Source organism: Pogona vitticeps, chromosome 4 (assembly GCF_051106095.1).
Source record: "Pogona vitticeps strain Pit_001003342236 chromosome 4, PviZW2.1, whole genome shotgun sequence".
Classification (NCBI taxonomy): Eukaryota; Metazoa; Chordata; class Lepidosauria; order Squamata; family Agamidae; genus Pogona; species Pogona vitticeps.
The window spans coordinates 206,453,347-206,479,332 of NC_135786.1; the positions used below are offsets into that span (position 1 = coordinate 206,453,347).

General features: G+C 41.1%; 1 protein-coding gene and 1 long non-coding RNA gene across 2 annotated transcripts in view; one reads left to right on the forward strand and one right to left on the reverse strand.

Annotated features, from left to right (window-relative positions):
- The window catches only part of LOC144589259 (uncharacterized), a 486,230-nt gene that overhangs the window by 215,146 nt on the left and 245,098 nt on the right, over positions 1–25,986 (reverse strand). The gene's annotated exons all lie outside the window — the stretch shown is intronic.
- On the forward strand, positions 552–6,696 carry LOC144589261 (uncharacterized). The gene is made up of 2 exons (XR_013545293.1): positions 552–705; positions 6,393–6,696. It is a non-coding gene; the product is annotated as an uncharacterized LOC144589261 (long non-coding RNA).

Consider the following 25,986-nt stretch of genomic DNA (forward strand, 5'->3'; position numbering starts at 1 on the left):
CCAATAGAATTCCAGAAAAAAAAATGTCTGATTAATTTATGCCAAGCCCTGACTATTCATGGAGTTGCTCCCATCAAATCAGTACACACACATATATATATGAAACTCAAGTACATCCATTGATTAAAGTAGATCTATTGTTATTATATGGATACAATCAACCACTGAGTATTGATTCAATACAAACTAAGATGTAAATCCAGTGGTGTGCTAGCAAATGTCCACTGAAATCATGAGTTTTTCTTCTCCTCTCCTTCAACTTCCTGCTCTTTTTGAAAACCCACTCCAGGAGGTTTTCCAGCTCTCCAAAGCAGGTTTTCACAGCACATGTGATCTGAGTTGGTCTAAGACTAACTCAATATGAATACAATCCTATGATTTGAATCTTACAGACCAGAACATTCAGCCTGTCAACTATAGTCTGTAACATCAACTAAATTGTAGTCAATTGTGGGCAGCTGTGAATATTTCACTTTACATCATCCCTGAATCAAAGGCATCAGATGTGGATGGAAAATTTGCATTAGCAAAAAAGCAGGAGATACAGATGTTACATAACAGCACTGATGTTACCTGTCTGTCATGGGTTTGGAGGGAAAGTTCCATCCTATGGGGAGTGGAAGGCGGGACATCAGGAGGAGGGGCTGTACTGTATAAATATGTGAAGCGTGTGTGGAGAGTTTAGGAGATGCTGAGAGACACTGGGTTGTGACGAAGCAGCAGCTGGGAAGAAGAAGCTGTTGTGGGAGTCTGTGTGTCAGACAGGGTACTTCTGTGTGTCAGAGTACCAACCTGATAGGTTCAGGTGTCTGTTGGTTAGCCAGAACTGATAGGTTCAGGGTCTGTGCTTCAAGTTAAGGGTTCTGGGTGAACCAAACTGTATGCATGTATGAGTGAGAATAAGCCACGTTACTTTATGTTATTCACCTGATTGTTTATTTTTCCCTGTGTGTGTTTAAATAAACCTTATTCTTTTTATTGTTTAAAAATCCATCCCTGGTCTGTGTGACTTTTTATAGGGAATGGTTGGTGGCAGCTTAGTGTAACTGTGTGACATATCCCAGTAGGTCTGGGTTTGTCACATTGATTGGTGTCCAGCGTGTGGGATACGACTGGTCCAGTTGTCCAGTAGTCCAGCAAAGCCTTGGCAGGTGTGCCCAGAGCAAGGGGGGTCTAGTCAGGGACAGTCTGAGGCGCGTAGGTAATCTTCTAGGTGTACCTCACGGGGAGGTGCGCTAGTAGAAGAACGTGCCAACTGGGGAGACTTAGATTAAGGTGCTCTGAGGTAGCCTAGTTTTGGCGGGAAAAAGCTGAGGCAAAACTGCGTAGTAACAGTGAGCTAGCTTGCCAGCTGAGAGGCCCAGCAGAGGGGGGTAGGCTCTGACTCGATACTGTTGCAAGTCTAGTGCTGAAGAACAGCAGCAATCTCTAGGGAGAGCTGGTTCTGAGGCAAGAAGGAAAAAAGTGGTCGTTTTATTTTGAGGCTTGACTTTTAAAGCAGCCTGTTCTGAGGGGGGGTTATGCCCTTGACTCGAAGCCAAGTAGCAGAAATGAGTGAAGTGAAAGACCCCCAGATTGACCAAGGTTCTGAGGAGGAATTTGGCTCAGTGCAAGGTGACAGCACAGGAGAGCAAGACCCAGAACTCAGAAAAATACTCATAGCCCAACAGCATGAACTGAGGGTGAGGGAAATGGAGGAAAGATTAGAGAGAGAAAGAAGGCAATTTGAAGTAGAGAGATTGGAAAGAGAGGAAAGATTAGAGAGAGAGAAAATTGCTCTGGAAAAAGAAAGGATGGCGTATGAGTTAAGAAAATTGGAAATGATGAACCAGAACAATAATAATAATAGGGATTCTGAGGGAGGCCAACTGTCTAAGGCTGACCTGAAGAAATTCCCTGTGTACCACAAGGGAGATTGTCCTGAGGTGTTCTTTTCCTTAGTGGAAAGAGCGTTTGTGGACTTCTCAGTGAGGGAAACTGAGAAGATGACCATCATGCGATCTTTAATCAGTGGTAGCCTGGCTGAGGTCTATGCCGAGATGCCTGAGGAACTGATGAAAGATTTTGCAGAGTTTAAAAAACTGGTCTTTGCCAGACATGGGATAAATGCAGAGCAGCTGAGACAAAGATTCAGGTCCCTCACCAAAAAACCAGAACAGACTTTTACCCAAGTGGGGGCCCAATTGGTGAGGCTGCTTGAGAAATGGCTATCGCAGGAAGGGACAGAGACCTATGAGCAGCTTAAAGATTTGATAGCCCTGGAACAGTTCTATTCAGTCCTGCATGGGGAATTGAAATTCCAGGTGAGGGAAAGGAAACCGAAATCTGTGGCAGCAGCCGCAGAGATTGCAGATTTTATTTCCCAAATAAGAAAGCCCTTGGGTGAGGGGAAATCTGTAGGTAAACCCAAAGAAACCTACAGCAAGTACTCTCAGGGACCAGGGAAAAGCCAGCAAGGGGGAGGGGCCCATGGTGAAGGGAAGCCCTCAGACATGAAACAAAGACCTCAGATTTTGGAGGGAAAACCAAAACAAGATGAGAGAGAATCAAAATACACCAGAAAATGTTATTTCTGTCAGGGAAAGGGTCATCTAATCTCAGAGTGTGAGAAATTAAAGCAGCTAAAAGGAATGGTGCCTCAGAATTCTAGTGGGACCAAGCCAAAAGCTGTGTTCTGTGTCCAGAAAGAGCAAGGCTCAGGGTCACTGAGGGAGCCGGTTGCCATGGCTACTCAGTCTGGAACAGCTACCTCTGCTGATCAGGCTGGGGAAAATGGTCCTCTTGTGGAGGTAAAGCGCTGCTTGCTGGTAAAAACAGATTCTCAGTTGTTTGAGACAGCAGGGGTGGACGTAGGAATACTTGACCGTCAGTATAGGGGGCTGCGGGACACTTGTTCCCAGGTAACCCTATGCCATCCAGATATTATTCCTAGGGAGTTTATAATCCCAAATGAGAGCATGAAGGTGGCAGGGATTGAGGGGCAGGTAATCTCTCTGCCAGTAGCAGAGGTACCTGTCAACTTTCAAGGCTGGAGGGGAGTTTGGAGGCTAGCGATTTCATCGACTCTGCCAGCAGCCGTGCTCGTGGGAAATGACCTGGCTGAACATGTGAAACGGGTGCTAGTGATTACACGCTCACAAGCCACCACGGGGACAGTTCAGGGGGGTAATGATGAGCCAGAGACGGAAGCAGAGGGGAGTTCAGAAGCTGTGGTGGAAACCTTAACCACAGACAGCAGATTTGGACAGGAGCAAAAGGCAGACGCCACTCTCCAAAAGTGTTTTGAACAGGTGACTGACGCCCAGCTAACACCTGAAACCCCAGTGAGATTTCTGGAGAAAAAGGGGATTTTATATAGAGAAACCCTGAGGAATATCTCAAAAGGGGGAGATGGGATCAGAAGTCAGCTGGTGGTACCTGAAAAGTATCGCCCCATGATCTTACAAAGGGGTCACTCTGACATGTTTGCTGCGCACTTAGGAGTGAACAAAACACAGCAGAGAATCACACAGAATTTCTACTGGCCTGACATAGGGAAGCAGATCAGGGAGTTCTGTAAACAATGTGATGTGTGTCAAAGGCAGGGGAATAACCGCGACAGGACCAAAGCAAAGTTGTGCCCTTTGCCTGTGATTGACACTCCGTTCAAATGCATAGGGGTGGATATTGTGGGACCTTTGCCCAAGGCCACAAAGAGGGGGAACAGGTTCATTCTAACAATTGTGGACCATGCCACAAGGTATCCTGAAGCCATACCCTTGACTAACATTGAAACTAACACAGTGGCCGATGCTTTGGTAGGGTATATGTCCAGGATGGGATTTGCCTCGGAGATAATCACAGATTTGGGCGCATCGTTCACATCAAAGCTCATGAAACGCTTATGGCAAATCTGTGGAATTAAGCACAAGGAAACCACTGCCTATCATCCGGAAAGTAATGGGTTAACTGAGAAGTTCAATGGGACTCTAATGCGCATGATTAGGGCTTACTTGGCAGAGAATCCAAACAATTGGGACCAGAAGCTGCAATCCCTTTTGTTTGCTTATCGATCAGTGCCACAAGCCAGTACCGGGTTCAGTCCATTTGAACTTTTATTTGGGAGAAGGGTGAAAGGGCCCCTTGATTTGATCAAACAAAATTGGGAGCAGATCACCCAGGATGACCCACAAGACGTTGTGACATACATCGACACCTTGATGAATGACCTAAAGAGAAATCTAGAGCTGGCAGCAGAAAACCTGCAAGCTCAGAAGGTCAGACAGAAAACATGGTATGACCACAAAGCTAGAGAGAGGCACTTTGACCCAGGGGAGGAAGTGCTTTGGCTTAGGCCCTGCAGAGAGAATAAACTGCAGCTCAAATGGGCAGGACCATATAGGGTCATTTCCAAGATGTCAGACCTGAACTACCTAATAGAGCAGGAGGAGAACCAAGCAAGGAGGGTGGTTCATGTGAATGCCCTAAAACCCTACTACAGAGGGGAACAGAGGGTTTTATTCGCGATAAAAGCAGCTGAGAGTGAGGAAGCTGAATTACCCTTCTGGGAGGGTAGAGGGGAAGTAAAATACAACCCAGAGGAGGTAAAGATCAGTCCTGCACTCACCCAAGACCAGCAGCAAGAACTAAAAATGCTGCTTAGTAAATATCAACAGGTGTTTTCCAACAAGCCGGGGATAGTGAAGGGAGTGATGCATCGGATCCATACAGGGGATGCACCCCCGCAGGCAGTATCCCCATACCGAGTAACGGGACCCTATAGGGACAAGGTGCGGAAGGAGCTGGACGAGATGCTTAGGGAGAACATAATCGTCCCCTCTTCTAGTCCGTGGTCCTCTCCGATAGTCCTTGTGGATAAGCCTGATGGGAGCATTAGGTTTTGTGTCGATTACAGGAAATTAAACCGTGTAACCACTCCTGATGCCTACCCAATGCCCAGGCTAGACAACCTGATTGAAACCATAGGGGGTTGTCGGTTCATCTCATCATTGGACCTGGTAAAGGGATATTGGCAATTAAGAATTGATCCCAGGGATCAAGAAAAGACTGCCTTTTGCAGCCCTTTTGGTCTCTATGAGTTTCGAGTCCTGAGCTTTGGTCTCAGAAATGCACCAGCCACATTCCAAAGGCTGATGGACCAGACCTTGGCAGGGCTCAGTGACTTTACAGTGGCCTACATTGACGACATAGGGATCTTCAGTAATACCTGGGAAGATCACCTGATACACCTGGAGTTAGTGCTGCAGAGGTTAAGTGCAGCAGGGCTAACAGTAAAGGCCAGCAAGTGTCAGCTGGGTAGCCCAGAAATAAAATACTTGGGTCACATGGTAGGGGGAGGAGTGATAAAACCCCTGGAGGCCAAAATAGAAGCTGTTCGTGATTGGCCTAGACCCAACACCAAGAAAAAAGTCAAATCATTTCTTGGGTTGGTGGGCTACTACAGAAAGTTCATCCCGAGGTTTAGCGAGATTGCGGCTCCGCTGACCGATCTGACGAGGAAGAAGGCTGATGACCGCATCCCGTGGACCAGCGACTGTGAGGCGGCGTTCCAGAGGTTGAAGGAGGCGTTAATCAACTATCCTGTCCTGCGTGCTCCAGACTTCGACCGGGAGTTCATCATCTACACCGATGCGTCTAACAGCGGGGTAGGAGCAGTTCTGTGCCAGGAGGATGAGAATGGTGACCAACATCCAGTGTCCTACCTGAGTAGGAAACTTCAAAAAGGTGAGAGACATTTGGCAACCGTGGAGAAGGAGTGTTTGGCCATAGTCTACGCGATCCAGAAGGCCAAGCCTTACATCTGGGGAAGACATTTTATTCTGTGTGCTGACCATTCACCATTGCAATGGTTAAAGACAATGAAAACCCACAATAGCAAACTTATGAGGTGGGCTTTAAACCTACAGGACTATGACTTTGAAGTGAAGGTGGTCAGAGGGTCAGTGAACTGTGTTGCTGACGCCTTATCAAGAAGACCTGAAGAATGAAGACGGCGAAAGAACATGGACTATGTGTATATAATGATGACAAAAAGTTAATGTACCTGTTTTGAATTGGTTTGTATGAATAAAGGTAAATTGATGTAATGTATATGGTAGATGTTTAAATGCCTATTTGCTATGGTTAACTTAGAGTGTAAGTATGAGTAAGTATAATATGGTATGTATAACTGTTGTGGTGTATTTTATACAGGTTGTTTTTTGGTGAAAAGCACGTTAGCTTTCCCCCTACAAAACAACTTATAAAGAGGGGAGGTGTTACATAACAGCACTGATGTTACCTGTCTGTCATGGGTTTGGAGGGAAAGTTCCATCCTATGGGGAGTGGAAGGCGGGACATCAGGAGGAGGGGCTGTACTGTATAAATATGTGAAGCGTGTGTGGAGAGTTTAGGAGATGCTGAGAGACACTGGGTTGTGACGAAGCAGCAGCTGGGAAGAAGAAGCTGTTGTGGGAGTCTGTGTGTCAGACAGGGTACTTCTGTGTGTCAGAGTACCAACCTGATAGGTTCAGGTGTCTGTTGGTTAGCCAGAACTGATAGGTTCAGGGTCTGTGCTTCAAGTTAAGGGTTCTGGGTGAACCAAACTGTATGCATGTATGAGTGAGAATAAGCCACGTTACTTTATGTTATTCACCTGATTGTTTATTTTTCCCTGTGTGTGTTTAAATAAACCTTATTCTTTTTATTGTTTAAAAATCCATCCCTGGTCTGTGTGACTTCTTATAGGGAATGGTTGGTGGCAGCTTAGTGTAACTGTGTGACATATCCCAGTAGGTCTGGGTTTGTCACAACAGACAATGTCTTCAAAATAATTTTCCAATATTCTGATATTCAAAATATCAAAATATGCAGTTTGATAGTGAGAGCTAGTGCACAAAGTACCTCTTTTTTACTTTTCTACCTTGAGGATTAAGTACATTTTGGCAGTGATTTATTGGCATATTAGCATACAGTGGCATTTTGCTATTTAGTAAGCTTTCCTCCCATTCCTTTAATAGTTGTCATTATTTGGATCTGTGATGTCAAATCAACATCATTTATTAAACTTCCACATTTTAAGTACCTCCAGCACTGAAACATTATGTACAGAATTTGAGGTAACTGAAACCCAGATACAGTGCAATATTATTGCCCTACATCTGTTGAACAAAATCACAGTGAACTCTTTCCTTAAAAGTGCAACTACCTCAAGCTACAAACTTACTGCAATAGGGCACAATTTAGAAGGACATTTTTCTTTGGAATTCCTGGTAAAGATGGATTGTAACTTTCCCATATCAACATAACTTTAGAAACTGCTTGTAGAAGAGAAATCCATGTAGATTGTGGCCATAGGTATCATAACATCATACATTGGTTTGGAAGACAATTGGGTATCAGCTACATAACTACTTTGTGTGTACATATTTGTCAGGAGTGAATTCATACCACAAGCCTATGTAAATAATTTCCAACCATTTCAAATGAAATATACACATGAGTCATTCAGTAGAAGACTTTTTATGGCCCATATATTTCAGAGCAGTGGTCAAAAGACCAGGTTTCAGGATGTAAACAGATGTAAATATTCTTTATTCTGGTTTTAAAATGCTCAGTGAGTTTTGGCATATGGACTTCTTCAGGAGAAAAAAACGTGTTGAGCATTTTAAAATCAGAATAAAGATTATTTACATCTTTCTACATCCTGAGACCTGGTGTCTCATTTTGACTTCTGCTGTCATTGGCTGTACCAGTGCCTTCAGTTACTGCCATGTGTCTGAGAGCACAACTTGTGACTTGTTAGAAGAACGTGTCATCTGGGAACTCTCCAAGGTCCTGTAAAGCCTTTTCTAGGAAGACAAGAATACCTCAATTTGTCTGTTTGGTCAAATATGATTCACTTGGAGTGATAACTTTCTGTGGGACTTTTTTCTATCATCTACTGCCTGATCCTGGTGAAAGCTGGCATCCTCTATACAGAAACATTCAACAGGACCTTGAGAAACCCAATATCTAGTCTTCCACTATGCCATGAGACTCACTGAATGACCTTGGCCCACTTACTCTTTCTCCAACTAACCTTTCTCCAACTAACCTCAGAGTATTTTGTGGGGATAAAATGTGGAAGAGAAGATCCATGTGCATTATCTTGAGCTCAGTGGAGGAAAAGCAGCATGTCTGCTAATATAGAAAGTACATTAAACACATGACAGAGCAGTGTCTACCACAATTAAGCAGTAAGCTCCTCATATTTCTTGTCTAATAGCTCTTAGATAATCAGATTTCACAGTGGTGATAGTAGACTAGAGGTGATGTGATGGTGATTCTGCTGCTCCAAATTCATTCATCCTTTCATTTTCTATCTCTGCAGATCTCTGGCAACAAATATGGGAAAATGTATAATGTATTCTTTTTGAACAATAAATTATAAATTGTTATTAACTTATTTTCCTCTTGTTTTTGGCATTTTCATTTATCATATTTCAAGTGCTATTGACTTACATATTAAAAACGCAGGCAACATACAGTGTGATAAATGTGGTCTCTTCCACCCTACTAATAACATTTTGCTTCTGAGGCAAAATTTTAATTCATACTGACCTAAATTAAAATGAAATACATCAAGAATCAAAGACAGAATGACATTATTTCCCCAGCTGTTTTGTTTAGGGACTCTAACATTCCTTTCTGTTGATATTTTACACTGCTATGAAATAATCATTAAAATAGCTTTGTTTTATGGTAAAAATATGTGCTAAACTGAAACACTTGCAGATTAGGCATTGTATATCACATGCAAACTTAGTTCCTAATCTTCATAGTTGATACAGGAAAAAATTACACCGCTTAAAAAGCTTACCAAAGGTAGTGGGTTATAGTAATAGTATGACTAAAGATGCACATCCTTAGTATATTTCATTAACTAGTTATCTTTTTTCCATTGGCAAGCACTGTCACAGGTTAAAAATTAACTACTGGTCTAGCTGGAGGTCTATACATTTTGTCCACAGAGAAATAAATATGTAGAATAATTAAAATAGATTACAATTATGTTGGGTTATGAATACATTTGCTATCCAAGCATATATGTCTGAAGTAATTTCTATATATAAAAATAGCAGAAAGGAGCAATGCCCTGAAAGATCTTTTAGTGAAACTGAAAGCAGAAAGTTCCAAAGCAGGACTGCAGTTGAACATTATGAAGACCAAAATCATAAGTGCAGAAGAACTACAAAACTTTAATGTTGTCAATAAAGAAACTGAAACAGTGGAAGATTTTATATACTTTGGTTCAATCATCTATCCAAATGGAGACCACAGCCAAAAAATGAGAAAAATACTGAGATTCAGAAGGGCAGCAATGAATGAATTAGAAAAGATAATCAAGTGTAAGGATGTGTCACTGAGGACTAAGACCGTCCACACTCTTGTATAACTGATCACCATGTACAGCTGTGAAAGCTAGACAATTAAAAAAATCTGACAGAAAAAAAAGACATTTTGTAGATACCCTGGACTCCCAGAAAGACAAATAAGTGGGTCCTAGATCAAATCAAACCTAAACTATCTCTTGAGGCTAAAATGAAGCAGAAGCTGTCCTACTTGGTCATATCATATCCAGATTCTCTGGAAAAGACAGTAATGCTGGGAAAGGCTGAAGGCAGCAGGAAAAGAGGGAGACAACATATGGGATGAACTGAATCCCTAAAGGAATCACAGGCTTGAATTTACAAGGGCTGATCAATGTTAGACAGAACATTTTGGAGATCTCTCATCCGTAGGGTCACCATAGGTCAGCGGGGACTTGACCGTGCATAACAACAACAACAATTATATTGCCAATTATGTAAGTCAGACAGATAAAGTTACATATGCAAGGGTATACATAGAAAGTAAGAGAAGATATTAAGTATTTTATTGGCATAGTCAAAATTTGCCAAATTCATTGACATGTGTCTTGTCTCAGCAAGAAGCTGTCAAATCGTTAGACATTCAGTAGGGATGAGAGGGACTAGAGTCTACACCTTAACCTCTGATTAAAAGGTTCCCTTGACAATTTTTGTCCAGTCATGTTCGACTCTAGGTGGCGGTGCTCATCCCCATTTCCAAGCCATAGAGCCAGCGTTTTGTCCAAAGACAATATTCCGTGGTCACATGGCCAGTGTGACTTAGACACAGAACGCTGTTACCTTCCCACCGAGGTGGTACCTATTGATCTACTTGCATTTGCATGCTTTCGAACCGCTAGGTTGGCGGGAGCTGGGACAAAGCAACGGGAGTTCACTCCGTCGCGTGGATTCGATCTTACGACTGCTGGTCTTCTGACCCTGTAGCACAGGCTTCTGCGGTTTAGCCCACAGCACCACCACATCCCTTAACCTCTAATTAGCCACTGAATTTAGAGTGAAGGGTAATTTAATGTACATTTATCAAATATGTAGCAGCATACACTCAAATAAGACAGACTGGTGCTGCTTTAGTGTTCAGTTGTCATCTTTACACATCTGGAAAAGTTTGTATGCTTGACTAATAGTACTACAAGGGGAAATTACTCATGCAAAGATTGCCATATCCCTGCATCTTTTTCAAGAAAAGCTAAGCCTGATGGATTTTTGTCTGTCATGCAGGTCTTAATTAGATGAGGTCCATATTATTAAAAAGCAACAATACTATGCCCAGAAAATAGAATGGAAGATGCAGAGCAACAGAGGAAGGATCTAATCTTCCTTATACAATGATAATTATATTCCTCTCGCTTTCTGAACATTTTTTTCTACTCAAGGAAGAAGTGTTAGCTTCCCTGCTCTGAAACACATCAAAGCCTCATTAGGACATCTATTCTAAACAGCACAAGGATCTTATAGGCAACAATTGGTTGTCCTAATAGTGCCTGCTCCAGGAACACTCAAGCATCTTTTTTTTCTAGTGTAAAAGTTGTTGCTCTACAAGAAAAGATCAGTGTAAGGTTGAACAATTGCCATGGTCTCCTGTGATAATCAGTCTCCAGAAATGGATTTAAAGACTTCATGAGATCCTTTGTAAATGAAGACATCCACTGATCTAATTTCTAAAAGGATGTTTCACATAGCGTCTCTAGCACTTGAAGAACACTCCATGCTCACATTTCACTACAGTAGTAATGTGAAATGGACTTGGACATCAAATGTAAGTGTATCAACAAAGGATGAGATGGTTGGACAGTGTCATCAAAGCTGCCAACATGAATTTGACCCAACTCCGAGAGGCAGTGGAAGACAGGAGAGCCTGGCATGCTGTGGTCCATGGGGTCACGAAGAGTCAGACACGACTTAATGACTAAACAACAATTATTTTGAACATAACATAGTAATATTTTTGTACTCCGTTGCTTAACATGTTACACTCTGATTTAAGAGGAACATATCCATGTGACTTCCCACAGCCTATAGAACTCAGCCATGTGATACAAAGTTTAACACATCAAACATGATACAAGGTTTAATTAACTGGCTCCATTATGTAACACTTACAGTAAAGCTGTAAAGGAACACAGACAAATGAATTACCATTTATCATAAAGCAAATCTTCAGTTGCCTATAGCATGCAATATGTGAAAATGCGTATTTATATTTGATGCAGAGAAAGGACAAAAGAAAGCAATTAATTGTTATCACTTTCAGAAGATTTTTACCCATGGCTTATTAAGTTGTTTAAGCAAATGTGGGTGGAGAAATAACTACAAAGTCAAAATGAAACAGATTTATCATCTTTGATAAAATTCAGTTTGTGTAATCTACGCATGCAAATTCAAGACCAATGAATCTCCATATTAGAGTTCCATTGCTGCATTGCAGGCCTTAGGATCATAAATGCTGTCCCTTTTCTTCTGCTCAACAACTGCTGATTCCCACTGATGACAATGTCATAGACTGATCATATGATAATCAGGCTGCGGTCAATGACCATGGATGGTGTTACGCTTCTGGCGCAGAGTAAATGAAGACACTTTACCAGTTCTTCTTTGACGGTTATATTTACATATATGTACACTTATATACAGGCAGGTCTCTACAGCACATCTAGAAGTCTTCACACAGTCCGACAGCATGCGTGGCAGAAAATCACATCAGAAGGAGAGAACATTCTACAGACACAGTCCATATTTATACATAATCTTGTCTCTGTCCAGTCCAATCGGGTTCCAGGTGACCTCATCTCTGCACATGGGCTCTTTCTGGTTTCACCTCATTGCATCAGCTTAGGATGATTCAGCTTTTCTCTCATCTGCACATAATGGCAGCTCGTTAATGAAACATATATGGGTTCAGGCCTATAAAATTCTATACCCTGACAGATGGTTTGATACTTTTTGTATTCGCTGCACAACTATCTATGGTCAATAAAGGAAAATGTGATTATGTGTCTTTCCACTTTGTAATTTAGTTACTTCCCTGAAATTTGAGGTTCACTTGCTACAAGGGTAAAGAAATCCTTTCACCCAAAGAAAAGAAAATTCTAGATTGAATAGTGCATTGGTGGGCAGGTACAAAACAAAACAACAAAAAGGCCAAAAACGACCTGTTTGTTTTAATGTAAAGCTCTTCCTGCCAGATGGACCAGCTCTCTCAGTTGGTATGAGGCAGTTTTCTATGTTGCAGTGTTTCAGCAGACCCTAGTGACACAGTCCAGCTTGTGTGCCGAGATTGGAGGTGAGATCTATTTTGGTACACAAATCTCCCCAAAACACTCAGCTAGGATTTGAAGGAGGGGGCTGTTCTATTTAAGCAGCTTTCCAGAGGATTTTGAGGGGGCCTGGAGAGAGAAAAAGGTTGTCCAAACCTCTTTCCACCTGCTCGGCCTCCAACCTAACCATCTTTGTTTAAATGGCATACAATACGCCTCAGAAGGTTTTGATGTAAATGTTAGCTATTTACTCATACAGTGAGAGTACATGTTCAGCTGTGTGGTGTAAATAAAGATTTCTGTGGCCCCAAAATAGTATGGATCAAAATAAAAACAGCCAACAACTCAGCCACGAACATGTACAATAAGCACTCATCTGACATATTTTAGAGAAGCTAAAAAAAGAAAAGAAAATAGAATACATAGTTCCAAAAGTAAAGTCCTCGTATTTGATTTATAATGTAGAGACTGGGCTAACAAACAATAAAAATCCTACATGAATCTATGCAAGATATATAGATAGCTGCAGAACTAAAGAGTCCATATGCTTCTAAAAACATTTTACCTCCCTGTTTGCTCCTTGTGTTCTCTCCTATTCATGCCTTTGTTCAGGATTAATTTTGGACAATGCATTTCCTTGGACAGGAGCGTATCATATTGTGCTTCATTCTATTTCATCTAAAATTTTTACATCTTGCCTTCCAATCAAAATTGTATTTTGAAAAATGATGTGCTGCTTCACCTTTTCCCACTCCTCACACCTCTTTGCTTTCATATGCAGAAAGAGAAGAACAAAAGCCACCATGTATTTGCAGCATCCATTTGTTCCAAACAGATATTGAAGATGCTGATAGGTAGAGAGGCATCTCCTGTCCCTTTTAGAACCCTGTGGCTCCCTCCAAAAGCTTCCACTTTCTACACGCGCTTGTAGGCCTGCTATCTCTTCTCAAAAAGCAAAAGTGTGAAGATGTATTACTACTGGAAGGTGAGTGAATAGTTTCATACTGGACTGCAAGGCCGAAACAGGATTTGAAGTATTGCAAAAATTGTTCACCAGTTATGGGTACTTACCTGTACTGATAGCTGATACAGGCTCATGAATGCGTTTCTTGAAGACTGTTTGAACCAAGTCTCAATTATAACAAGAGGGCATCTGCTTGGTAAGGAGGTAAAGAATGCCTTCCGTTGCAAATGGGGATGACTACACTCATAGTAAGAACAAAGGGAGTTGGGTTTAAGCAAAGACTTTGCATGAGCAGCACACATAAGCTTCTATTGTGGTTGTGTGGATCCCCAGCCTGTTCACTTTGGAGGCAGCTCTCTCCCCCAGCTAAAAAACGCAAGGCAGTCTGAAATGTAAGCCCATTGAAATCTTTATTCAAAGGCCACCACACTCCCGAAATAGTTGGCACTGTGTAGTGTTCCCAACCCTAGCACATATTCCTTTGTTTTCTCATTCATTTTTTTTAATGCTGATCCAGAAAGGTACAAATAACCATATGAACTTGGGAACAAATTGTTCAGGTCATTGAAGAACTCAAAGGAGGTTAGACCTGAGACAAAATTACACTCTGTGGAAGAACCAGACTAAATCCCCTGTGACTCCTGTTGTAGCACACAGTGCCAAGCTGCACTACAGTTCAAAATGGTGGCCAACCCCAATCCTTTTCAGCTAGGCTGGCCCCATTTTTGCTGTCCTTCCGCAAGCAGGCAAAGACTTTTCAGGTATGTTTTTCCTTAGTGACTGGTAGCCTGAGAAATATTTTAAATGGATTGTTCTGCTCTCTTGTTTTTAAATGCATTTTTACTATTGATTTTATTTACTGTTTGTAATATACTTTTTAATTCCTATTTTAATATTTGTATATTTACTGTTTATAGCTTTTAAGCATTGTATTTTAACTGTTGTTAGTTGCCTTGGGTCCTTTTAAGGAGAAAGGCAGGGTAAAAATATTTTAAATAAAATAAATTTTCTGCTCTGGTTTTTACAGGTACACTACAGTTTTGGGTGAAACACACCTGTTTGCAGCTAACCTGCAGGAAATTCTTTTGTCCCAGTTCATTGCAGTGGTATCGCTCCAGCCCAGATCTTTGCAACAAATATCCACATACAGATTGGATTAGGAAGCACTCCAATACATGTATCACTCAGTGCCCTGTTGACCAAAGGACACTTGTGTCATTTTTCAGAGATGTCTATTGCCATTGTGCCCGTTGAAACACATGTAACTGAGAAAAAAAGAAAGGGGAAGTAAATCTAATGGTGTCTTTTTCCTATTGTTGATGGCCAACTGATAGATAGCAATTGGATATATTTGCATAAATTAGTATTTATGACTCTCTGTGCAAATTTCTTCTCCAGCTTTAGTTCCTCTCAGGAAATGCAGCCCACACAGATTGTATTTGGTGTTAAAGAAATCTGGTGTGGTCAGGAGAAATGATGCAACATGCTGCTGCTGGCAATGTTAGGAGTTTATTAACCAGAACTATGCTTATTTCGCAGGCTAGGCTATAGAATGGCTCTAGATGTAGGGCTTCTCTTGGTTCCAAGGAAGAGAAAGAAGGGAAGATTGAAGATTGGGAAGAAACAGGGCACACTGAACTCACAGTGACGACATGCACCACCGAATGGACTGCTGTTGCTAGGGCTGACAAGCTGGCAGTTTTCCTTGTGTACTGATTTCACTCAAAATTTATAGCTTGGATCTCTGAAGCAGCATTTTCTTTTACATTAAAAGTCTGCAGAGAAAGATAATTACAGTGTGCACAATTTCTGGTAGCTGGATTGTCAGTTATGCTTCCAGACAGATTGCTCAGAAATATTTACAGTAAAATAGATGGTTTGATTACCAGGCTTTTTGTTGGTTTACTAATCTTCAGCAAGCTCCTCAGGTTAGATACTGTGTTTCCCCAAAAATAAGACAGGGTCTTATATTAGTTTTTGCTCCTAAAAATGTATTAGGGCTTATTTTCAGGGCATGGTTTATTTTTTTCATGTACTACAATCTACATTTATTCAGATACAGTCATGTCATGTTCTTTTGATTGCTGCACAATGGTGGAGGGCGAGGTTTCACTTAACTGGGGCTTATTTTCAGGTTAGGTCTTATTTTCTGGGAATCAGGATAGATAGATAGATAGATAGATAGATAGATAGATAGATAGATAGATAGATAGATAGATAGATAGATAGATAGATAGATAGATAGATAGATAGATAGATAGATAGATAGATAGATAGACAGACAGACAGACAGACAGACAGACAGACAGACAGACAGACAGACAGAGTAATATAAATTAAATTCCTGAGCATGTATATACAGATGATGCAAATAAATCTTACTGTCGAGTGAAATATCGAACTCAAATATACGTATAGTCTTTCTCTGTTACTATAGATGATGGCAGGCAACTCCTTGTGACAAGACACTAAGCAAAAAAGTCAATGAATGAATTTTTTTTTTAAAATCTGGATAGATTATGGTTGCTATGTATACCAAAGTTGCTTGTCGCCCCCATAGTCCCTCTATGGAACCACAAGCCAAATTCATAAGCAGTCAAAACTATGCACACTGAACCACCAAGCACCCTTTAACATGTCAGTCTTTATTTTTCGTGAAAATGCAGTTGTGTAACCCAGTCTGTAATGTGGTCCCATTCTGGATTGAAGACTTGTGCATTTTTATTACCCAAAGCTGCTCCACTCTTTAGCTACATTCCAGAATTATGAATATAATTGAGATATTGTTATTATTTGTTGAACAACTATTACTTCACATTGTTCCTGCAAATGATCTAGTAATTGAAAGGATAATTGACTAATCTATCAGCCCAGTGCTCATAAATTTTGGGCCCCCTGGAACTACTTGGGTTTCCCGATCCAAAATCAAACAGCTAATAAATCAATAAAAGAACCCTCCCACGTTCATTGGGTCTAAAAGTCCCATTTCCAGGAAGGAACAGGAATATCGAAGACTTCCATATTTAATTAAGATTATTAAAACAAAGAATGGGCATTTTGTGCAAAAACAAAAGGATTAAGCTATCTGTTGACAAAGTAATTTCAGGTAATCCTACCTGAGAAGAAGTAGAGGAAGCAACCAATCTGACAAAATGCTGCCATAGAACTATATAAGTGAGAGGAGTTACAAATTCTGTTGTTGTTGGTTACCTCTGATATTGTCTATGGAGACAGGGAGGGAGGGAGGAATACCTGCCAAGACCACAAGGCTGGCAGGGCTCACAATAAAAAAACAGAAGCCATTGTAAGGAGTGACAATTCTCCATTGCCTTACATTATCTTTTCCACATTTTTTTCTGGAGGGGGGTTGGGGGCTACAGGCAGGCCATAATTTGCCCATCCCTGTTTTACAAGAAGGCACTGATATTCATTATAAGTGCTAGAGACGTGCTTCAACCTTGAACAGATAATAGGTCTTCAAAGAAATTCCAGATGAAAAGTGGGGGGGGGGGGAGGGGTATTAATAAAGCAAGACTCAGAGGTCTTTGAATACTCTTTTAAGAGAAATAACAGGGTCCCACTGTGTGTGGCTAAAAGCAGCACTCAGGCAGGTACAGATAATTTTCTGGATGACAGATGAAAAAGATAACGTAAAAGGCTTGTTTAAAAAATCTTGGAAGCATTCTGAGCATAGGTAAAATATGCAGTAAAAGAGAAAGGTGTCTTGTGCAGATGGATGCATTTATATCAAAACAGCACTGTGTTAGCAATGTTGCTTCTATGAAGATGTTTTCATTTTCATATGTATGGAATGACTATGAGAAAGAAATAGATTTGTAGATCATTATCTCATTTTGCATTATTGTTACCACATAACTTTGTTATATGGTAACAATATTTAAATACTTGTGTACTAAAGGGAAAAACAGAGTTGTATTATCTCATCTTATACTATTATTACCACATATGCTTGTATCCTTAAACATGTACAAATGTGAACATGAACACCATGTTGAGAGACAAGGAAGGAGCCTCCCTGAAAAATGTGAGGGAACACAAGTGTGAACACAACTGAGCATCCCTCAGGAATGAAAATGTGCCATCAGCGGATCCTTCCACTCTGGAAACACTGTAGGGTTGCTTCTGGCATGAATGAATGAAGAAGAGGAAGCACTGTCTTATGGAAAGAACTGAGGTGCACAACTGAGGCTAATAGAAATCCTCCCAATTCCAGAAATAGTTCTGGAATTAGGAGGATTTTAGGAGACCCATAGTGGCTGGATCTAGAGAAAGGAAAAGGTACTGTAACTTCTGACAGGGAGAGATTTTGCACCTAATGTCTACCTTCCAGCTGTGAGAAATGCTGTCAATGACAACAACATAATGAAGTCATCTCAGTGGAATGGATTCAGTCAGTATTTCTGCTAATTATCTGTAAATCGTCTGTTTATATTTATTTATATTTGTTTCCCTATGTGAGAGGCAGGAATATACATATTGGTTTTGCTTCCACTAGACCTTGGAGGGCTACACCCACCTCCACCTCTTATTTTTTCTTACAAAAAGCTCTTTTTTCCTTGTAAAAGGCTGCTTGTGTTCCTAGTGGGCATAAGGGGTGGGAGCCTCAGGGGTGCTGCCCCCTCAAAGTATAACAACACTGACTCCACCGCAACAGATGACATGAGGAGACCTTTCCAGCCACTTTTATAATTTTTTTTTTAAAAATATTTTTTTTATTATTTTTTTGCAGAAGGGGAGAGAGATGTGTGGATGGGTGCTGTGGGGCCCAGAGAAGGTGGAAGAAGCATTTATTGTTGTAGGTACTGCTACATTCTATATTACCATCAGTTTATTACAGTGTAAAGTTGGTTTGCAATCTCACTCTGCTGTTCTACAATTTTTAATATATATTTTGCTTTGGCACTTTACAACCTTGCAATTTGACTGGATTAATAAAATACTTAAAACAAGAACACTCTACTGAATTACCACTTTACTGCCTACCATTTGACAATTCTAGTCTAGCAGTTAAAAACCTTTGCTCAGGTGTGCTTTTCTCAACCAGTTGTGCCTCTGTGTCTGGCCAGAGAGGTCATCCAGGAGGCAGAGCAACATCCATCTCAGTAATCACAGGCAGAAGAGGTATAGCAGCAATAATCAGTTTATGGGGCTTAAATTAGTGTAACCTTACCCATGTTTACATGGAAGTCTCACTGAATACAGTGTGATGTATTTCTGATCAGAATTTTATTGTGACTCTCCCTCTAAGAGTTCACAGTGCTTCTTTCCAGATACATCACACTCATCGCATTATATTCTCACCAAATATTGCTCTTTTGTTCCTCAGCAGAAAAGAACGACCAAGCATTTTAGGACAGGGCTTGGAAAAGCTACTTTTCAGAGCTCTGAATAGTTCAGCCAGCACAGCCATAGCCCTGCTGGATGGAGGATCTTGAGAAGTGACATTCACAAGTTTTAGTCTAGGACAGTGGTTCCCAACCTTGGCTTCCCAGATGTTCTTGGACTAAAACTCCCAGATGTCTTCACCACTAAGTGTGTTGGTCAGGATTTCTGTGAGTTGTAGTCCAAGAACATCTGGGGACCCAAGGTTAGGAACTACTGATTGAGGAGAAACACAGCTTTACTGTTGTTAGCTTTGCTGTTTTGATGCCAAAACTCCTTCTCCAGAAAACATTTATTTCCTTAAGTTTCTTGTCAACGTAATTGTGACAGATCCAAAGCACTGAAACTGCATTATTCATTCTGAAAATAAAAGCTAGTGGCTCAGTATTTAATCTTAGACCCATTAAGGAGCTTTGAGTAGTGGGAAAGAAGCAGTGGCATAGCTGCTTCCTGTGTTCATCTCTCTCTCTCTCTCTCTCTCTCTCTCTCTCTCTCTCTCTCTCTCTCTCTCTCTCTCTGTTTGTGTGTGTGTGTGTGTGTGTGTGTCTTTCTTTCTTTCTTTCTTTCTTTCTTTTAACTCATGTAAACAAATCATGCTTCAGGTTGAGTGTGTAACATTTACCAGTAAGAACATATACCTGAGGCTGCTCTAATTTTTAATTAAAGCAGCTGTACATTTCTATCTATAAAATACTGAGTAAGTCTGTGTCAGAGTTTGGACAGCTGCTCAATAATGAGTCGTGGAATTCTAGAGTTTTGTAGACAGTTAGTCAATCTTTCCACCATTTTTCATGAGTATAGATATCCACATTTGTATATATAACAATGATAAACCAAACAAAGTATTCCATGTGAGTACTTTAAGAATTGTTGGAAGTAGTGAGGTTATACAGACTTCTAGAAGATGATGATCAGTACAAATCTATTCAATATGATTAAGTGTCAGCTGGGAATCTGGAAAAAGGAGGGTCCAGGATCACTATACATTTTACCAAAACTTTTATACATGGGGAGCATACTAGGTCTTGCACAGAGAATACGTGGAAGTTGTAGTGGTGTTAATGTCTCAATTGCATTTCTCCTTCTACATCAAGAAATCTCCTCTGAACTTCAGTCTTCTTATTAGAGAATCCCTTCTCCTTAAAAGTATGATCATGAAAATGGAAAACAGATTCTGCATCCAATTATTAATCCCAGCCAGAACAGAATGAATGGGATTATATGAGTGCAGATCTGCCAAACAGCAGTTGTTTCATTGAATCCACTCTAGTTGGGATTATCAGTTGCAATTAGGCTCAGAATGATTTTGCTGATCTTGAGTAAAAGGTAAAAGTTTGCCTTTCAAAATTTACTGTAATATCTGCAGTGTTCTCAACAACCCATTGCCCTTTTCTGACATATCTATAACATTATACTTTCTACTATATATTATGTTAGGAAAACACAACCCATATCTTTTTAGTTCTAGGCTTTTCAGGAATTATGGAAGGGATGTGGTGGCACTGTGGGCTAAACCGCAGAAGCCTGTGCTGCAGGGTCAGAAGACCAAGCACTCGTAAGATCGAATCCACGTGATGGAGTGAGCACCCATCACTTGTCCCAGCTCCCGCCAACCTAGCGGTTAGAAAGCATGCAAATACGAGTAGATTAATAGGGACCACCTTGGTGGGAAGGTAACAGTGTTCCGTATGTAAGTCGCACTGGCCATGTGACCACGGAAGTTTGTCTTCGGACAAAACGCTGGCTCTATGGCTTGGAAACAGGGATGAGCACCGCCCCCTAGAGTCGAACATGACTGGACAAAAATTGTCAAGGGGAACCTTTACCTTTTACCTTTTTCAGGCTGTTTGGCTGTATTCTGAAGGTTGTTCTTCCTAACGTTTCACCAGTCTCTGTGGCTGGCATCTTCAGAGGACAGGAGTTAAAACTCTGTCTGTGTTCTGGTGTAGTGTGTGGGGTAGTTGAGTATTCATAGCTGTGGAATCAGCTTTTTCAGGAGATTGGGTGATTATGGTGATCAGGGTGTTTTTTTTTTTTGTTATGGGTGTATTGTGATAAGGGGGAGATGATCTGTCACTGTGATTGATGGGTGTCATTAGCTAGTCTTTTCTGTGCAGTGATCACCTATCCTTGTGGCTTGGTAGAATTCATTTACCTTTTGCTGGCTGTATTTTCCAGTGCTGGGAACCAGGCCTTGCTGAGTTTTAGACTTTCTTCTTTTTTGTTGAAGCTGTGCTGGTATTTGTGGATATCAATGGCTTCCTTGTGTAGTCTAATAGAATGATTGCTGGTGTTGTCCAGTACTTCTGTGTTTTGAAATAGAATTTCATGTCCAGGTTGCTTTAGGGCATGTTCAGCTACTGTCGATTTTTTTCAGTTGTTTTAGTCTGCAGTGTCTCTCATGTTCTTTGATTCTGGTGTGGATGCTTCATTTTGTGGTTCCAATATATACCTGGCCACAACTGCAAAGTATCTGGTTTACTCCTGCAGTGGTGAGGGGTCCCTTTTGTCCTTTGCTGACCGTAACATTTGTTGTATTTTTGTGGTAGGCCTGAATACTATTTGTATGTTGTGTTTTTCCAGAAGTTTCCCCATGCAGTCCATGACCCTTTTGATGTATACTTTGTATACTTTATTTATGGGTGGCTGTTTTTCTTCTTCAGTTCAGTGTTGTTTTCTCGGTTTGATGGCTCTTGTGATTTCATTCTTGGAATAGCTATTTGCCTGTAGAGCCTTCAAAGATGCATATCTTTTTAACTCATACTTACTGAAAGTCCTGTAGATAGTGACCATATCAATTCTATATAGTGCCTAGCATATTGCTTGTGTCGAGCACAGACTGACATCCATCTAAATAATTACACTGCTTTAAGTCCATCAGCATAAACTTCAGCAACATATTTCCACTAGTTAAGAAGTCAATGTCTGAATTTCCTGTTTGTGTCAAACCCCTGAGTGCTGTGTGACATGAAATACAGTGCTTGACTTCTTTACTAGCAGTAATGCTAATGAAATTTATACCAATGGGTTTATGCTGGTAGGTGTAAGAGACAATATTCTGGGAACTCTAGTAGTAGTTGCAGTAGTGATGGTAGCAGTGGTTGGAACAGCACTGCCCAGACTACACATGGTGATGGTAGTAAATGTAAAGGTAAAGGTTCCCCTTGACATTTTTAGTCCAGTCGTGTCCGACTCTAGAGGGCGGTGCTCATCCCATTTTTCAAGCCGTAGAGCCAGTGCTTGTCTGAAGACAGTTTCCGTTGTCACGTGGCCAGCCTGACTAGGGAGCGCCATTTTACCTTCCCACCGAGGTGGTACCTATTTATCTACTTGCATATACATGCTTTTGAACTGCTACGTTGGCAAGGAGCTGGGACAAAGCAATGGGAGCTCACTCCATTTATTTATTTATTTATTTATTTATTTATTTATTTATTTATTTCATTTATACCCCGCCTATCTAGTCAATTGTGACCAATCTAGGCGGCTTACAACACATCACGTGGATTCGATCTTACAACTGCTGGTCTTCTGACCCTGCAGCACAGGATTCTGCTGTTTAGCCCACAGCACCACCACATCCCTTGGTGATAGTAGTACTATCATGTTAAGTAAACGTAATAGTCATGTAGTAGACATAGTGGTAGTGGTAGGAATAGGAACTGGAGAACAATTTATTCTAGAGGAAATAGTTCTTCAAACAGCAGCCCTTTCCTTTCCTTTCCTTGCTATGTTACTCTCACCTGTCTGCTCTAAGTTAATAAATACAAGGGGTTAGAATGCCCTCTGTAAGTCACAAGGATTACAGCCCTCCTTTTGTCTACAGAGAGTGGAAACACTGAAATGATACTTTCACATCTCTCCTCCTCTTTATGCAGGGTGAAATCTCCAGCATGCAACTCATGCTGGAGGAGTGGGCAGTATGAGTGGGTTGCACAGAATGCCAAAAATGGGAAAAACCCAAACAACCCAAAAGTAGCAGTGGTCAAGTGTCCACCTCTGGTTTAGAAGTATGGCTATTCTGGGATATTAAATGGTGAATCCTTTTAGAAAGATGAATTGTTCCAGGAAGCTTCCAAAAGCAATGCACACTTTTTGCTGGGTGAAAAAAGTATCCTGCCCATGGAGAGTGAGGTAGTGAGAAGGTTTCAAACATAGGAAGAGGAAGCTATATTTTATCCATCCTGGTTTCTAAGGATAACAGGCATTACATCTGGTCAGATTTTTGCATGATCTTTCATTTTATCATTTCTAAGCCAGAAGAAGAGTCCTGGATGTCTCAAAAGCTTGCCAGGTGAGGTTATCCAGCAAAGGTACTATTCAACCAGATATTTGTTTCGACTCAGGATTCATCTGGTTGTTTTAATTTTTTCTGATGAATTTCTGAGGGATTTTTGTTGTTGTTGCACCTGTGATTTCCATAAGTGCAGGCAAAGTTGGGTACAAAGAAGTCAGGCTTAGATATGCACTAAGATCATGTTTTTTCCCCTCTTATATTGCTACAACTGGGGGGGAGCCCACTTATTGACACGGAATGACTAAATTAACCAATACCAGTAAATAATGAATGAGCTGGAGGCAAGCCTTCTGAGTCAACAGTTCATAGAACTTGCCGAATCTACAAGATGCAGTTTCTTCTCAAGCTAAAGCTCTGTATTCCTGGAAGAGGAATCTCACCAAAATGACTTCACCAAAATGCCAGATGATGACACAATTTGACTCCAAGTGATTCTGCAATGAGTTCATGGAGGCTCGGAACAGTTCAGCACAAAATGGTCCTGAAGGCTGCTTTCAAGCTTTCCTCAGGGCGGATAAGGACAGAGAATGGCTCCTTATCAGGCAGAACATCAGTGTGCATGTTCAGAGTGCTCCTGTTGACAGATGGGTCATGCTAAAGGATCAACTGAAGTTGGACCACTACAATATCTAGCAGGCCACAAGTCCTCTCCCCCTGCAGAATGGAAATACACTGAATTTCATCTTAAGTAAAATAGTAGCAATGTAAAACACTGGCAAATGCTACTTGTAGAAGAATCACTGCCAATCTGCAGGAATGTCTCCGCTCCCCGACCCTGCACTGCTGCTGGCAAGGCTTGTGCAACAAGAGATCTTATGAGTTGTGATGCTGGTGCTTATCTTGTTCCAAATATCATGATGAGCCCAAGTATGTGCACCCATCAGTTTTTCCCTGATTCATTCCCCTTCCATCTCATTATTTGATGCACCAAAATTCAGTTAGAAAAAGACTAATAAAAAAGGATCCTCATGAACCAAAACCAACCTTCCTTTCTTAGTCTTAGATCTGAATTTCAATCTTAGAACCGCAGAGCTGTGCTACTCATATCTGGAGATCTGGGGAAGCATAGGAATTGTCTGAGACTTCAGTCTGTATCCTGCAAACTGAAGCCCTAAATAGTGGGATTACCTTCCTGGCCTGCTCACTTAGCCACTCATTGATGAAAAATAACACTGGGATTTTTAAATTGCTGTTTCTTTTCCAGTTGTGAAGCTTGGCAGGGCTGTAATGATATGGAGCTTTGGAGATGCAGGCTTTGACCCACAGGCTAGAGGTCCTCCTCTATGTTGTACACCTTTGACTACAACAGTAACATAGCAGAAACTTTGCCTGAGATGTATTCTCAAAGGCTTTTATGACCAGGATCCAATGGTTGTTGTGGGTTTTCTGGGCTGTTTGGCCATGTTCTTAAGGTTTTTCTTCCTACGGTTTTGCCAGTCTCTGTAGCTGGAATCTTCAGAGAACAGGAGTCAGAACTCTGTGCTCTGGTGCAGTTTGTTGGATAGTTGAGTATTTATAGTTGTGGGATCAGCGTTGTCCTTTTCAGGAGATTCGGTGATTATGGTGATCATTATGTTTTTTTTTGTTATGAGTGCATTGTTGTGATAAGGGGGGAGAGATTATATGTTACTGTGATTGATGGGTGCCGTTAGCTGGTCTTTTGTATACATTGATCACCAGTCCTTGTGGCTGGGTAGAGCTTGTTGACCTTTTGCAGGCTGTACAGTATTTTTAAGTGCTGGGAGCCAGGCTTTGTTGAGTTTTCTGTGTTTTGAAATAGAATTTCATGTCCAGCTTGTTTCAGGGCAAGTTCAGCTAGATTTTTCTGGTTGTTTTAGTCAGCAGTGTGTCTCATGTTCTTTGATTTTGGTGTGGATGCTGTGTTTTGTGGTACAAATTTATACCTGGCCACAACTGCAAGGTATCCGGTATACTCCTACAGTGGTGAGGAGCATCCACCCAAATATACAATTTGCCATGGAAAAAGAAATAGAGGGCCAACTCCCTTTCTTAGATGTCATGGTCATACACAAAACTGACCTCCTATTGGGACACAAGTTCTACAGAAAACCCACCCACACAGACTGGTACCTACACAAAAACTCCAACCACCACCCACAGCAAAAAAGAGGCATAATCAAAACACTGGTAGACTGTGCAAATCAGAACTGTGAACGCTCAATTTCTCAGCACTGAACTCAACTATTTGAATTGGGCCCTACAGGGAGAGAATGAAATCACAAGAGCCATCAAACCGAGAAAACAACACTAAACTGAAGAAGAAAAAACAGCCACCCCCAAATAAAGTATTTCTGCCATGCATCAAAGGGGTCACAGACCGCATGGGGAAACTTTTGAAAAAACACAACCTTAAGAAAAAGCTTAAGAACACGACCACAACAACCATTTGATGAGATGTCTGCCTGTTTTTATGCTGAAAGGAGGAAATGGCTAAGTATCTCAAAATGTGCTATAGTTGCCTCTGCTCCAAAACTTGGCACAATTCATGCAAAGGTTTGTTAAAGTGGGACATTTCTGTGACTTAATAATGTCCCATTAAATTATAATGACCATTTGCTGAAGCATGTCATGCAATTTCTGCTTGCCTTTATAAGCAGCTCTTCTCTGAAGGAAGAGCGTGGAATCATGCAGGAAACAATCTTCCCTGGAATTGATTGT